The 14,006-nt window shown below is 46.7% G+C and overlaps 1 long non-coding RNA gene across 2 annotated transcripts; it reads left to right on the top strand.

Moving 5' to 3' along the window:
* Positions 1 to 989: 989 nt before the first annotated feature.
* Positions 990 to 13,792, top strand: LOC142567732 (uncharacterized). Of its 2 annotated transcripts, XR_012825229.1 has the most exons (5): positions 990 to 1,074; positions 1,151 to 1,209; positions 2,162 to 2,231; positions 3,178 to 3,393; positions 13,077 to 13,792. It is a non-coding gene; the product is annotated as an uncharacterized LOC142567732 (long non-coding RNA). The 2 variants fall into 2 exon arrangements; XR_012825230.1 differs by lacking the exon at positions 3,178 to 3,393 and having other exon boundaries at positions 1,007 to 1,074.
* Positions 13,793 to 14,006: the final 214 nt, after the last annotated feature.

Below are 14,006 nucleotides of genomic sequence, written 5' to 3'. Positions count from 1 at the left end.
AAATAGCACGACCACGAACGAAGATGGAACATCGCGTTTTGGCGTGCGCAAACAGCAATCGAGTTGAGTGTGTGACGCGTTCGTTCGCGCAAACAGCACGACCACGAACGAAGCGATGCAACGTGGAACAGCGCGTTTTGCGCAATCTAGTTGTGTGTGTGTGTGTGCGTGGCGCGTTTGTGGTGTGCAAAGACCACGACGACGATCGTCTTCTAACTGCGCCAGAGCAAACCGATTGTTGGATTCTACATAGGTATTGAACGGGCGTTAAACCTAGAGAAACACGGGATTGCGACTCGACTAGCCGCGATGTATAGCACTGTACATGTACGTACGTAAGTTTACAGCACAGACTTAATTCGGAGTGAAGGGACACGCCACGAGTGATTTGTATGTGGAGGTTAACTCATACGTGCATTAATTAGCGGCGGTATAGGGAAAAAAAAGGGGGGGGGGCGGGAGCGAGGGAGGCGGGATTGCTGAGACAGGTGCTCGAAAGCGTTTCCACGCATGTTTTGTCGGTGTACTCAATGAACTAAATGCCGCTTTAAAGAAATTGTGACGAAATGTTGGCATGTGCGTAGTGGCACAGTTTAAAATGTGTCGGAGAGTAAATCCGAAAAGAACCGAAGCATACCATGTGTAAAAAATGTGTGAAAACTACAGCTGCAAGCTTATATTATGCAGCATTGACCGATGTCGAGATATTGTTCTCATGAACGTAGCATCCATCGCCTTTGCACGCATGTGCTGGCTTCGGCGCACTATCATCAAGGCATTGATCAAGGTTAATAAAACTGTACCCGCAAAGAGTGCGTCGCCCTGGTTTCGGTTTCGGTTCTCAACAGTTTGTAAATTGTGCTTTTTGTTGGCGATTCTCTAGACAAGGAATGAAAACGAAAACTGGCAATTAAAATAAGCAACACGTAGAATATTTCAAACGAAAAACTGTTTCAAAATTTCTTTATGTAACTCTAATTCTAAGGCTCTAAGCGCCACCTATTTCCGGTAGTCAAAATGTGCCATGGCGGCTTCCTGTCAATTGGATGTGAGCGTAGCATGGGAGCTTCAATGGTACATCTCAGCTTTTTTGGTTATCCCCAGCTGTTCCTTATATTTCCTCGTAATATCTCTTTCTTGTACCCAATAGAATACCGAATATGAATCGTATAGAAGCTCAGAGGCTGCACCTGTCATTCACATAGACAGGTAAGGTAGCTGTTCGCGACCACTTTCAACTCATCTGGGACGTACATAATTTTTTTGTTATTTATGCATGCTTAGGCATCATTTTTCACGCAGCCTGAAGTTCTCGCTAAAAGTACGCTTTAAATGCACTGCACGCCTTAAATTGACACCCATCTGTAACGTGTTTGAGCCGTTATTTATAGCCCATATTTTGCGGACTACGATTTTAACCTCATGCGCACTACCGCCCGTTTGTTCTGTTGCGCTCGCGATATCAATGTTTTTAGATCCAGAAGGCTGCTTCCGCATGAAAAAAGAGACTCGCCGTGTTAGATTGTACACATGGAAAGCGAACGCTGTGACACATTCTTTAAATTGGCCGACTTTGCAAGCGGTGGCATCATTGCCGTCGTCGAAGTGTATATACAGGCACACTATAATAGAGACATACGTATTTACAGTGCCAAATGAACAATTTGGTGTTTCGTCCCTTGGCGCTCTCCTGCTCGGCCTGACAGGCAGGTGTCACGCAGTGCGTTGCACTGAAAGCGCATGAGCATACCGCGAAATCTACGCGAGCGTTTTTATAGACAAATGCTCGAAGATTTCTATCACCAGCTGCCACTTGAAAGTGCGTTTAGCTAGCAGGCCAGCAGTGTAGTGTCTGCGCTTTAAAGCATACACTTGATCATACGAAGATAATGAGACAAAGTGTAAACACATGAATGACAGATTCACTATTTCTTGACACTCGTAAATCCTCAAACCTGCCAATTGTTCGTTAGTGCGTGAAAAAGTGGAATTTTGTGATGTTTAAAAGCAGACATTGGTTCATCCAAACGTGGCTTTGCCTAGGCCGTCGCATTGTATGAATGAATTATCAAATGCATGGGCATTGGAGCAATGAGGTGATGTAGCTGAAAAATGCACCTTTGTTCTCTTTTCACTTTGCCTCATGGTATTCTGTCTCAAGTTTAGCCATTGTCAAAGCAGCAATTTCGACTGGCACAGCAACACTCATCTGAATGGCATCTGTCAATGTCGTAAGTTGTCATTGCTCCTTTCAGCACATATGTTACATGGTCTTTGACATCTTCAGTACGACCTAAATGTGTTTCACAGCTGTGATTGCCGCAGTGCATATAGAAGCAACGAAGTGATCCCAAATACTTTTGCAGAATAACTGAAATGTGGGCAAGTTCATTCGGATTCATGATTATGGCAGATTTGAACCCAACACTGTGTAACACTACTACACAGACTGGCGTTTCGGGTAGTTGAGACAAGAGTCTTATTAAAACCTCGTTGAGATTTGACAAACTGTTAGCTAGGTGGGATAAAGTAATTGTGATTCAGAATGGTAGCCTCAACATTGAGCACAAGGCAAGAGGTGAGTTTATTATTGTGATCATTTTCTACAAGCATGCACATTAGCGTTACAGTAGTACAAGCATCTTTGTAGCACATCCTTCCCTGTATAAAAAGGGTCATGTTGCTTACTGCTTAGCTGGTGTTATGCATTGTCCACTTCTATGGTGTTGATGCCCAGGATCTCTACAAAACGGAACCTCTTTGGTACAGTCGTATGGCTGCTTGTGTTCGTCTCCCCTAGCCAGAGGCATGAAGGGGGGTTCACGGTCGCTGACCAAGTCTGATGTATAACCCGACGTTTTGGAACTACACACGGGTTCCTTGTTCACTGAGTAGGACAGGAAATCGTCGTCACTTATGTAGCCAGCATGTGACGTAATGAACATGTGTAAATGGCAGGCATAGTCCCTGGTGTCCGGTTCATCGTAGCTGGCCTCAATTGAACGATTAGCAATTCTAGCAGCCGCCAGGATGACATGTTCTTTTCTTTGGCAACAACAGTGGCATTGTCCCAGTCAATCTTGTGACTATGTTCCTGCGCATGCTCGGCAAATAATAGTCGTGTGACTATTATTTCTTAGATCACGTTTTTTTTTTTTCGTTTCCATGCCTGACCAGCCGAACTTTCATCGAACCCTTGATTATGCAGCCAGAGGCAGTGGCACTCGTTGTGTCCTGTTTGAGATGAATGGTCTTTTTGTCCGTGTCTATCCACTATCACCTGGGCTTATCTCCTGGCTGCTGAAGTGTGCCTGCATTTTCCAGGTCAACTACTTGGACATTAATGTCTGGATACAAATTGGGTAGATCTTGTATGCCATGCCCAACATCAGAGTAAGTTTTCTGTTTCTGCTTGCACTTTTGCTCATGCACTTTCATTTTCCTCGGGTCCGGGAGTTGTGGAAAGAAGCTGTTTGCAGTAGCTGGAAGTGTAGTCCTAAGCCTTTGGCTCGTAAGCATTTGCACTAGCGAGGAGCTATTTTTCAGAAGGCTCAGTCTATAATCGTGTGTCTTGTAGGCATCACCTGACGTCTCAAGGGAGTTCTTGGATAAGTTTATGGTGGCTTCTGTGAGATCATTGCGCTGTTGGTAGCGTCGACTGCACGCCATTTGTTGGAATTCTTATGAATTCTGCAAACAGCGAGCTGCGCCCTTTTGGAAGCTACAGTTTGTTGCGGTTCACGACCACTACACTATTGCATGCCTTGTGAAAACAAAGAGGCATTGAGTCGCAACCACAGGTCCTGTCAAACTAGCCAGTACTAGCTCAGGATACCCTTACTAATATTTTGTGACGATGAGCCACCACACCCCTCCAATAGAAAATATGTCCATAGTGAACTTCTGTAACAGCTTTTCTCGGAATCCCAATTGCAGGAGTGTCACCCTTCTCTTAGCCCTGTGGTGCTAGCATGTACGACATGACTTGAAGACATTTGCTGTTTGTATGTATTTATGATGCAGCACTTTGTCATCTTGATAGGCATTTTTTGATTTCAAAGTGGCCTTCAAGTGAGAAGTGCTGGGTGGGTAAGCTCCTGTAGCTTCTTGGGCGCGATGGTTTTATTGCCAAAATATCAACATGTCTTGGACTACATTGTCCTTGTAAAGCTAGAATTCTTTCAGAGTTTGCAACACCTTGTCCAGCTCTTTCGAGTGAAAATGCAAAGTTGGCAGCAGCATTAATCTAGCACTTGTTCTTTCTTCAATTGTTGTAAAGAAGGTGGGGAGAGGCAGCATGCATAGCCTTCAATCTTGGTAGGCCCTTGTGGTGCCTGTTATTCTCCTTCACATGAGAACTTCACAGTGTATCAGCTGCGGGAAAGTCTTTGCCTAAGATGTACATTATGCCTCATAATGCATCAATCATGTGCTCATTTTATAGATTGGGAAACAGATTGTTGCCCCTTTTATAGAATTTATCTCGAGCTTGCAAGAAAGAAAGCACTTCTTTCTATATCTGGGCATAGCCAGGCATTCTGTCTCTGCAAAATATCTTAAGGCGTATCTAGTAACATGTTGCCCATCGTCTTGCTTTTGGCTGAGCACTGCAACTAGACCACAGCACAAAGCATCAGCTGTGATTAGCAGCTGGTCTCTCATTTTGAGGAGCACCAGCCAAGCACTGGATCTGAAGAAAGTATTTCTTTCCATTTTGAGAATTCTGGAATCTGTGTGGGTTCCAGACAAACCATGCTTTGAAAACAGCATGCTGGACAATGGGTGTAGTGTTTGCATGTTAGGAGCGAATAAACCTAGATAGGTGGTCATGCCCATTAGCAGCAGTATTTCTGGAGGATGGTCTTGGCATGTCTGTGACAGCTTTGAGCTTGTTTTCGTTCATGTGCCCCAAGTAGGATGTTATTGTGATGCCAAACTTACATTTCTCTTTGTGGATGGCAGCTCTTGCACAGTGGGTGCCCTCAAATGTACTGCAGAGTTCGTTGTGTTCATGTTTAGTTGAGCACCAACTGATAACCTCTACCATATGACAAGCAACACATATAAGTTCTGGATGAATATCATTCATATACCATTGTGTTTGATCTGGGGCACACCAGATACCAAATTGCATGAGCAGTTAAAGCGAAACCAACGGAACGGTGCTGTAAAGGTGGTCAAGAACTGTGTGTAATTTTGAGGGATTTGCCAAAACCCTGAATTTGGGCATCAATTTTTCATACACCAAGCTGTGACTTGCAGTATCTGAAGGGTATGGTCTACTGCAGGAATTGGCTCATAGGGCTTGCTTGTTCAGTTTTTGTGTAATCCATAAAAGTGTGGAGTGCTCCTGATGGCTTCGTCACCATAAGCATGCACCAAGGAGTTGGCTCTGTCATAGCTGTCGTAAAACCAGTCTTAAACCTGGAGAAGTTTGGCTTTCGTCTTCTATAAAAGCAGCCATACAAAACAGTGAAATATTAGTGCGCAGGACACAGGCTCCAGTTTCAACATTGTCATGCAAGCTGGGCAAAGTATTTGAGGATGCGGCTTTGAATCTCCACAACCATTAACATTCTCAATCTGTCTAAGCACTCGACTTCAGCTTCACAATCACCTCTGTGACCTATTTAGCAAATTTATTTGGAAATAGCAGCATTCTGCCTGATGCACGAGATGGAACTTTATGTTGTGCTAGTCGCCTTACACACTGACCACAGTAACTTGGAGATCACCACCTTCTCGAAATGTCACGAACCACATTGTTTTCAGGGTGAGACAAGCAATCGTGTCTAATTATCATCTGTGACAAAAAATAACTGATGCCTGTGGCAAGGTGCCATTCAAGTGGTTGAGTTCCTCCAGGAGGTAGGGGGTGATACGAGTGAGAACCCTCAAAAGCCAATTATGGCCTTAGCCAAGCAGCCCCAGGTGACATAGTAAAGCTTTTTGGGCACGATGTCATTAGGCACCACCCTATATAATTTATTTGCTTCCACAACATCTGCATGGCTCGCGAGTGTCCGGTGGTAAATTTCTGAAGCCACATCAACCTCGATGTAGTATCCCTAGTTCCAAATACTTCAATCTGCATGCCACTATGTATGGTGGGGGTTACTGGGAAGGAGAATAACGAACAGCTACACATAGATAAAAACTCCCTAAAGGCTGTTATTGTGGAAGGACTGCCCAACATCAACACACGCTATATGATACAAGAATGTTGCTGCTATCAAAGATGAATTCAGTCAGTAATTGAGGATGAAGATAGTTTTACTCAATAGCCTTATAAAAAATGGTAAAAGAAAGCTAATAAATTTGTAACATGTTTTGAATCTTGTCTGAAAAAAAAATCATTAGTATGTCTTCAAATATCTCGCGCAGCCGGTAATCCTGTTCTACTTCTTCATGACCTTCAGGTACGCTAGAGAAGTCTTTCTCATCATTGGGCTAAAAAATGTAGTTGAGCAAAAGGAGTAGACCTAGGTGGCTGACAGGATGGCTCTTCTTTAAGTGCTGTGCGTAGAAGAAAAAAACATGCAAACATCTTCAACACTGTAATGGGCACTAACTGTTAGGGATGAAACATGAAAAACCCTAAGGAAAACATTTAGGTTTGGTGGATATGTAGAAAATACACAGAGACTAAAGACAGTGAAGGACAACGAAAAATGTTTGTGTAAGCTTCTTCACCAATGCGTTTGTTGCCTGTAGACAACACCAGGCAGAACTCGGAAAGCGACCTTCACCCCAAGTCGACGTCAATTCTGCGTGCAATTTGTGCATATTGACACAAAGGTGTGGGGCTCCTGCACTGCAGAACAGCGCGCGCAAAGGTCGGCGTCACGAAAGATAATAAAGTGCGTAAGCTGCACGCTCTTGTTCTGCCCCACCATTAAAGAGAAGCACACATTTTTCAAGACTCTGTCTCCAATCTACGTTACATTTTTCGGCGGAGGTGTGGGGTACGTGCTACCACTCGCAGATCGAACGCCGTCTACAAGCCCAGTACGAAGTCCGGTCAAGCTGACTCCCGTGCAGGTACGGAAAGCTGTCGACTTCAAGGACTGCCACCTGAGCACGAGCCTCTACGCAATCAAGTCAGAAGGATGAATACATTGGTTCCACCTTCTTCATCGACCGCCCCGACCGAGGTCGTCCTCAACCAGCCACGAATCCCCACGTCCTTCCATGGGGACACCTTTGAGGATGTAGAGGACTGGCTCGATCACTTTGAGCGTGTCGCAGAATTCAACGTCTGGACTACAGAGCGCAAACTACGCAACACCTACTTTGCCCTCGAGGACTATGCACGGACCTGGTTTGAGAACCGTGAGGCAGGGCCCTGTCGACATGGGACGAATTCCGACGGCAGTTAATCAGCGCATACGCCAGCTTCGATCGCAAGGAGCGAGCTGAATCTGCAATGTAGGCAAGAGTACAGAGGCCGAACGAAAGCGTCGCAATGTTTCTCAAAGGTATGTGCCGACTTTTCCGACACGCAGATCCGTCCATGCCAGAAGAAAAGAAGCTAAGGAATTTGATACGCAGTGTCGAGCAAGAGTTATTCGGTGCCCTAATACGCAACCCACCAAATATTGTTGCAGAGTTTCTCGCGGAAGCCGTATCGATGGAAAAGGCACTGCAGCAGCGAACAAGGCAGAACCGCGACGTGTCGACCCTATCGCGTGATTCTCTCGCTATATCCCTGGACAATATTAATCCCTTGTGGGAGCTCCTTAGGCTTATCGTTCGAGAGGAGCTCCAAAAGCTTCAGGTGGCTCCAACATCGGTACAGCGACCTGCTCTGTCTGAGGTCGTCCGGGAGGAAATCAGGCAGGCAGTCCAAGTCCCAGAGCGAAGCGAGACACCACAGCACAAGGTACGGCAGCCACAACCTCGCATGTCGTATACAGAAGCTGCACGAAGTTCGTTGTCCCAGATTTTTCGCGATGTGAGCGACGTCCTGGACCTTCTTGGTGTGCGCACCGTTGAACAAGACACTCGCCTCGTTGCACGCCATTCATGGCTGAAACACACCCACCCCACAAGAGCGACGTATGGCGCTCCGCAAATCGGAGGCCCTTGTGTTTTCATTGCGGTGAAGCCGATCACCTCTACAGGGCGTGTCCCTACCAATGAGCTGGGCTCCGTGAATTTTCACTGAATGCGCCGTGCCCATGCAATGGTGAATGCGCCCTGGAGATTGACGCATACCTCGTTTGCTTTGCCCCACGATTCCGTGAACCCCGGTCACCGTCACCCGCCCGAAACAGGTCTTCCAGCCCCCTATTCAAGCTGAGAGCAACGAGATGTCGCTCACTCAGCCCAGCCTCCCGGGAAAACCGAGTCCAACGACCTGCGGAGGAAGAGGTCGCTGATGTTGCGAACGCTGAAGATCCTCCACTGCAAGGACCGCGATATGACGTAATTGAGATGCAAAGAAAGCAGTGTAGTTCCGTACCAGTTACCACAGATGACCACGAGGTCATGGCGTTAATCGAAACGGGTGCGGACACGTCTGTTATGAGCCAGAATATCGCGCGTATACTGAACAAAGTTTCGACGCAATGGACCGAAACTCAGATTCGTACTGCAGGAGGTCATCTCATAACTCCAATGGGCCGGTGCACGGCACGAGTCAACATTCGGGGCTTCACGTACATCGGCGACTTCGTCAATCTTCCTGAATGTTCAAAGGACCTTATACTCGGCATGAATTTCCTTCAGGCGAACGGTCCATCATCGACCTGCAAGAGTCTAGAGTCAGCTTCACTACTACGCAAGCCATAGCGAACAGTAATGACAACGACCGTGACATCGCGCTTCGCGTAACTGACGATCACATCACGTTGCGACCCAAGAGCAGCATCGACCATCAACCCTTGTCCAATGCGACATGGAGGACGCCGCCGAAGGAATTTCTGAGGCAAACATGCCCCTGCTTCTTGAGCGCCACATTTGTATAGCCAGAGGGCTTCTTCGGGTGCAAAACAAATGTTCAGTCGTTTTGCTAACAAACTTTAGCAACGATTATCGGCATGTACCGCGAGGAACAACATGGCCGAACTGAGCTCATTTCTTCACGAAATCACTAACGTTACTGACATTGCCACATTGGAAACCGCATCGTCTCAGCAGTCTGGGTTCCCTAGCCTAAAAGAACGGATTCACGTTAACGCCGCTCTGCCAGACCATCAGAAAGACCGTCTACTGAGTCTCGCGAATGAATTTGTGGACTGTTTTTCAACGTCATCCAAAGTGCGGCGCAAGTGTATCACAAAACACCGCATTATTACGGACGAGTCTGCATGTCCTGTCCGTCAGCATCCTTACAGAGATGCTCCAAGACGACGTGATCCAGCCATCCACCAGCCCGTGGGCCTCCCCTGAAGTGTTAGAAAGAAAGACAACACACTATGCTTCTGTGAAGATTACAGAAAGTTGAACCGTGTCACCAAGCGTGATGTTTATTCATTGCCACGCATCGACGACGCATCGGATCGTCTACAACATGCCAAGTTTCTTTCTTTGTTGGATCTTAAATCAGGATATTGGCTAATCGAAGTTGATGAACAGGATCGTGACAAAACAGCATTTGTGACACCTGATAGGCTGTATGAGTTCAAAATTCTCCCCTTCGGTCTCTGTTCCGCACCTGCCACCTTTCAGCGGACGATGGATACCGTGCTTGCTGAACTCAAATGGCAAACCTGCGTCGTATACTTAAACAATCTCGTTGTGTTCTCGAGCACGTTTGACGAACATCTCGCATGACTCGAGGGTGTCCTGCGATCCATACTGCCAGCCTCACCATCAAGCCTGAAAAACGCTACTTCGGGTTCCAAGAGCTCAAATTTTTTGGCCATGTCGTTGGTCCTCAAGGCATATGACCAGACCCCGACAAGTTAGCTGCCGTCGCTGAGTTTTCACCACTCACAGACAAGAAGGCTGTCCAACGATTCCTTAGTTTGTGCGCATATTATGGGCGCTTCGTCAAGGGCTTCTCGAGAATTGCTGAGCCTCTAACAGGGCTTACATGCGATGATGCGCCTTTCATTTGGGCGGACGAGCAGCAGCAATCGTTCAATGAAATGCGCAAGCGTTTGCAAGAGGCCCCGATACTTGCTCATTTCAACGAAGACGCTGACACTGAAATCCATACTGATGCCAGCAATGAGAGTCTCGGTGCTTGTGCAGTGGCAAGCTGGTGCGGAACGACCCGTTGCTTATGCAAGCCGCAGTCTCACCAAGTCTGAGAAAAACTACTCAACCACTGAAAAAGAATGCTTAACGGTTGTGTGGGCAATTGGTAAATTCCGACCCTACTTGTACGGTAGACCCTTTAACGCTGTGAGCGATCAACCACGCCCTGTGCTGGCTTGCCAACCTCAAGGATCCTTCAGGCAAACTAGCCCTTTGGAGCCCTCACTTACAAGAGTATGATATTACAGTTGTCTACCGATCTGGCAGGAAGCACAGTGACGCCGACTGTTTGTCACGTGCACCACTCCCTACGACTTCATTGGACCCTGACCATGACTTGCCATTTGTCGCCGTTATCGACGCCATAAAGATGGTTGAGCACCAGCACGCTGACGCTGGGCTGCTGCCGTGGATCAAACACCTCCAAGGAGTTGAAGGTGTTTTACCCTGCTTGCTCATGTGCGGCTTATCATCATACTACTTGCACAACAACGTCCTTTACAGGAAAAACTGCGGAAGCGGCCCCAATACGTACCTCCTTGTCGTGCCGTCGGCGCTACGCCACAACATTTTGCGAGCCTGCCATCATGAGCCATGCGCGGGACACCTGGGATTCGCCAAGACTTTAGGCAAGGATACAACAGAAATATTACTGGCCCCGGCCATATTCTTCTGTGCAACGGTACATGAAGACCTGCCATGATTGTCAGTGCCGCAAGAAAGCACCAGTTAAACCGACTGGCTTTTTCTATCCTGTGGACCTTCCTCAAGCACCGTTCCAACAAATAGGAATGGATCTACTTGGGCCATTCCCAGTGACCTCTTCGCGCAACAGATGGATAGTCGTCGCTACCGACTACTTAACCCGGTACGCCGAAACCGAAGCTATTTCGCAAGTAAATTTATATGAAGTGGCCAAGTTCTTTGTACGCCGCATCGTCCTACGACATGGTGCACCGTCTGTTCTCATCACTGACCGCGTTACAGCATTTACAGCGGAACTTATGCAGGATGTTCTCCAGCTGACGCATAGCTCTCACCGCAAGAACACTGCATATCACCCTCAAACCAATGGATTAATGGAACGTCTGAACAGAACACTGGCTGATATGCTCTCCACGTATGTCGACGTAGAGCACAAGACGTGGGACGCGATCTTACCCTATGTGACTTTCGGGTATAACGCTGCTGTACAGGAGACTACATAGCTTACGCTGTTCGAACTTGTGTAGGCGCCACGTCAGGTCAACACTTGACGCCATGCTACCTATGGCTGATAATAGCCCGACCAGCGAACACGTAGAAGAGTTCGTACAAAGAGCCGAAGAGGCACGCCAGCTTGCTCGGCATCGTATCCGGAGCCAACAGCATACCGCCACCCTTCGATACAACCAGGGTCGTTGCGACATCCATTACAATACCGGCGGCTGCGTGTGGGTCTGCACGCCCGTCCGCCACCATGGACTCTCAGAAAAGTTGATCCGCTAGTATTTTGGTCCCTACAAGGTTACACGCCGCCTCAGTGACGTGACCTACGAAGTGGTCCCCTGCAGTTCTGAGCCCAGTTCACTACGTCGTCGTCCTCCCGCTGAAGTTGTTCGTGTAGTGCGCATGAAACCCTACTATACGCATACTTGAATGCTGAGATGCACCTGAGGAGCTCCATTTCTTATGTAGCTGAAAGAGCTTTTTGAACCGAGACGGTCGCTCTTCTCATGGGAGGCAATTGACACAAAGATGTGGGGCTCCCGCACCGCAGGACGGCGCACGCAAAGGTCGGTGCCACTAAAGACGATGAAGTGCGTAAGCTGCACGCTCTTGTTCTGGCCCGCCATTAAAGAGAAGCGTATATCTTGCAAGACTCTTGTCTCCAATCTACGTTACAATGTAATCGTTGTCGGGTGTAAAATTAAGCTTTATATTGCATGTTTTACACATTACTCATCTGATGCCTTAGCAGCGAAGGTTTTTCCTCTGCCTTTCTTGTAAAAAAATTTTGGGAAGTGCCCACGTGCATCTACATTTATTTATTTTTTTTTGTGCATGGCACGTGCTGTTGGCCTGGAACTGATTCACAATGGTATTAACAGCCATAGCGTTCAGGGCCCCATGTCGCTGAAAATCCAGCAGTGGTGTTGGCGACCTTTTCCATATGAGAAAATTTATCCCGAACCATGCATCCTGATTCGTGCAGGCCCTCCACGTGGCATATAGGCGTTACTGAACTAATTAAAATTCTCAAAGTATAATGTGTCAAAATTTCATAAAGTATGGCTTGCACACAACTTTGAGACATGATAGCGTTGGATTGTAATTTGAATATGCGAGAAAACATCATTCTGTTGCGCGGAAACTCAAACACAAACCCCTTTTCCAGCTGCCATTTCAGGTATGTCTTAGGAGTGGCATGCCCCAGAAAGCTCGCCTTCGCGCATAGCGTTTGCCACCAGCATTTCAAGGGAAACATTACAGAAGCATAAGCTGCAGTTGCCCGGAAGCGTGAGAAGCAGCCAGGGATCTTTTAATGCTATCGTGTTCCACTCTTAAAGGCGCAGCTTAAGTGTCCTCCAACCTTTTTTTTTTTTTTTCGCTGTTTGGGGACTGCCTTCTTGAAGGTGTTGCTTCGTTTCCTTTCTGCTGTAGGGTGAATGCAATATCTGCTTTGAACAACAGCAAAGCCATGTTTTGATTGCACTTGATGCTGGCCGCACTAGCGCGGCATCTCTCCTATCCAACAGTTCACTATGATGTTATCACTGAAATAGAATACACAGGACACCTTCGTGTACCACTTCATCTACCTCGAAGTAATATGCCATAGCTCTATGATCATATCCTTAACATCCACTACTTTCTTGGATTCATTTCAGATAGCTGGAATGTACAGACTAAAAAAGCTCGGAAGCGCTTGCACTCTTTGGAGAATTTTGTATGAGCATTTTCAGGCTGTTCTGGTGACAATAAAAAATACTGGCTCTCCTGTAATCGAGAATAGATGTAAGCATGAAATGGCTGCCGACAAAGCAGATTGATTGTAGATGTTACTAGCCACAATCTTAAAATGGGTGTAGCGCACATTCGCAATGGCACACCCCACCCCCCCGCATCACGCAACTGTACACTGGTCCATATGGGAGCAAGTTCCCTGTCAAAGACAGAACCCCATTGCAAGTCTCGTCTCGGTCCACCATATGCGCCGTGGACCTCGCGGACTGCTGGCATTGAAAAGAGCACAAGCAACTGTGTCTCAGTGCCAAAAAATGACAAGTGTACAGTGCCTTGTATCTGCCTCTGAACGTTGCTATTAGAAGTGACAAATAAAACTTCAGCATACTAGAAGTTACAGCTTGAGTGATATTGTGAGCAAATATTTAGAACTCAAAAGCAATATTTTTTTAACATGTTTGGGAAGTAACTAGCATATGTATTGCAGTCTTGACTGTTTGCCCGGATGAGCTGGTTTGAGTGCCAGGATAATGGCTCTGGCTTTTGGTTCATTGAAGGTGGCTGACAACAGGAGCTAAAAGCATTTCATGCTTAAAATGTCTGCAGCAGCGGCACTGTTCGGTTAGTCAAGGACCTCATTTCATGGCCTTCATTCTGACACCTTCGAACACTGTTTCTGCCTTTATAACGCTACCTAGAATTTGTCCTTCAAATTCTTATGTGAAAGAACCATGCATCAATTTTGGCATATTTCTCAAACTGTACGAGCAGAATTGCTGCTGATTTCATAAATACAACCTGTAAATCAATACAGCAGAATTGTTAGTTGAAATATGTAATCCAAATCAAGGAGC

The sequence above is a fragment of the Dermacentor variabilis genome, unplaced genomic scaffold (assembly GCF_050947875.1).
Source record: "Dermacentor variabilis isolate Ectoservices unplaced genomic scaffold, ASM5094787v1 scaffold_14, whole genome shotgun sequence".
Taxonomy (NCBI): Eukaryota; Metazoa; Arthropoda; class Arachnida; order Ixodida; family Ixodidae; genus Dermacentor; species Dermacentor variabilis.
The sequence above is the reverse complement of the archived record's forward strand: the minus strand, read 5'-3'. Positions and strand labels throughout refer to the sequence as shown.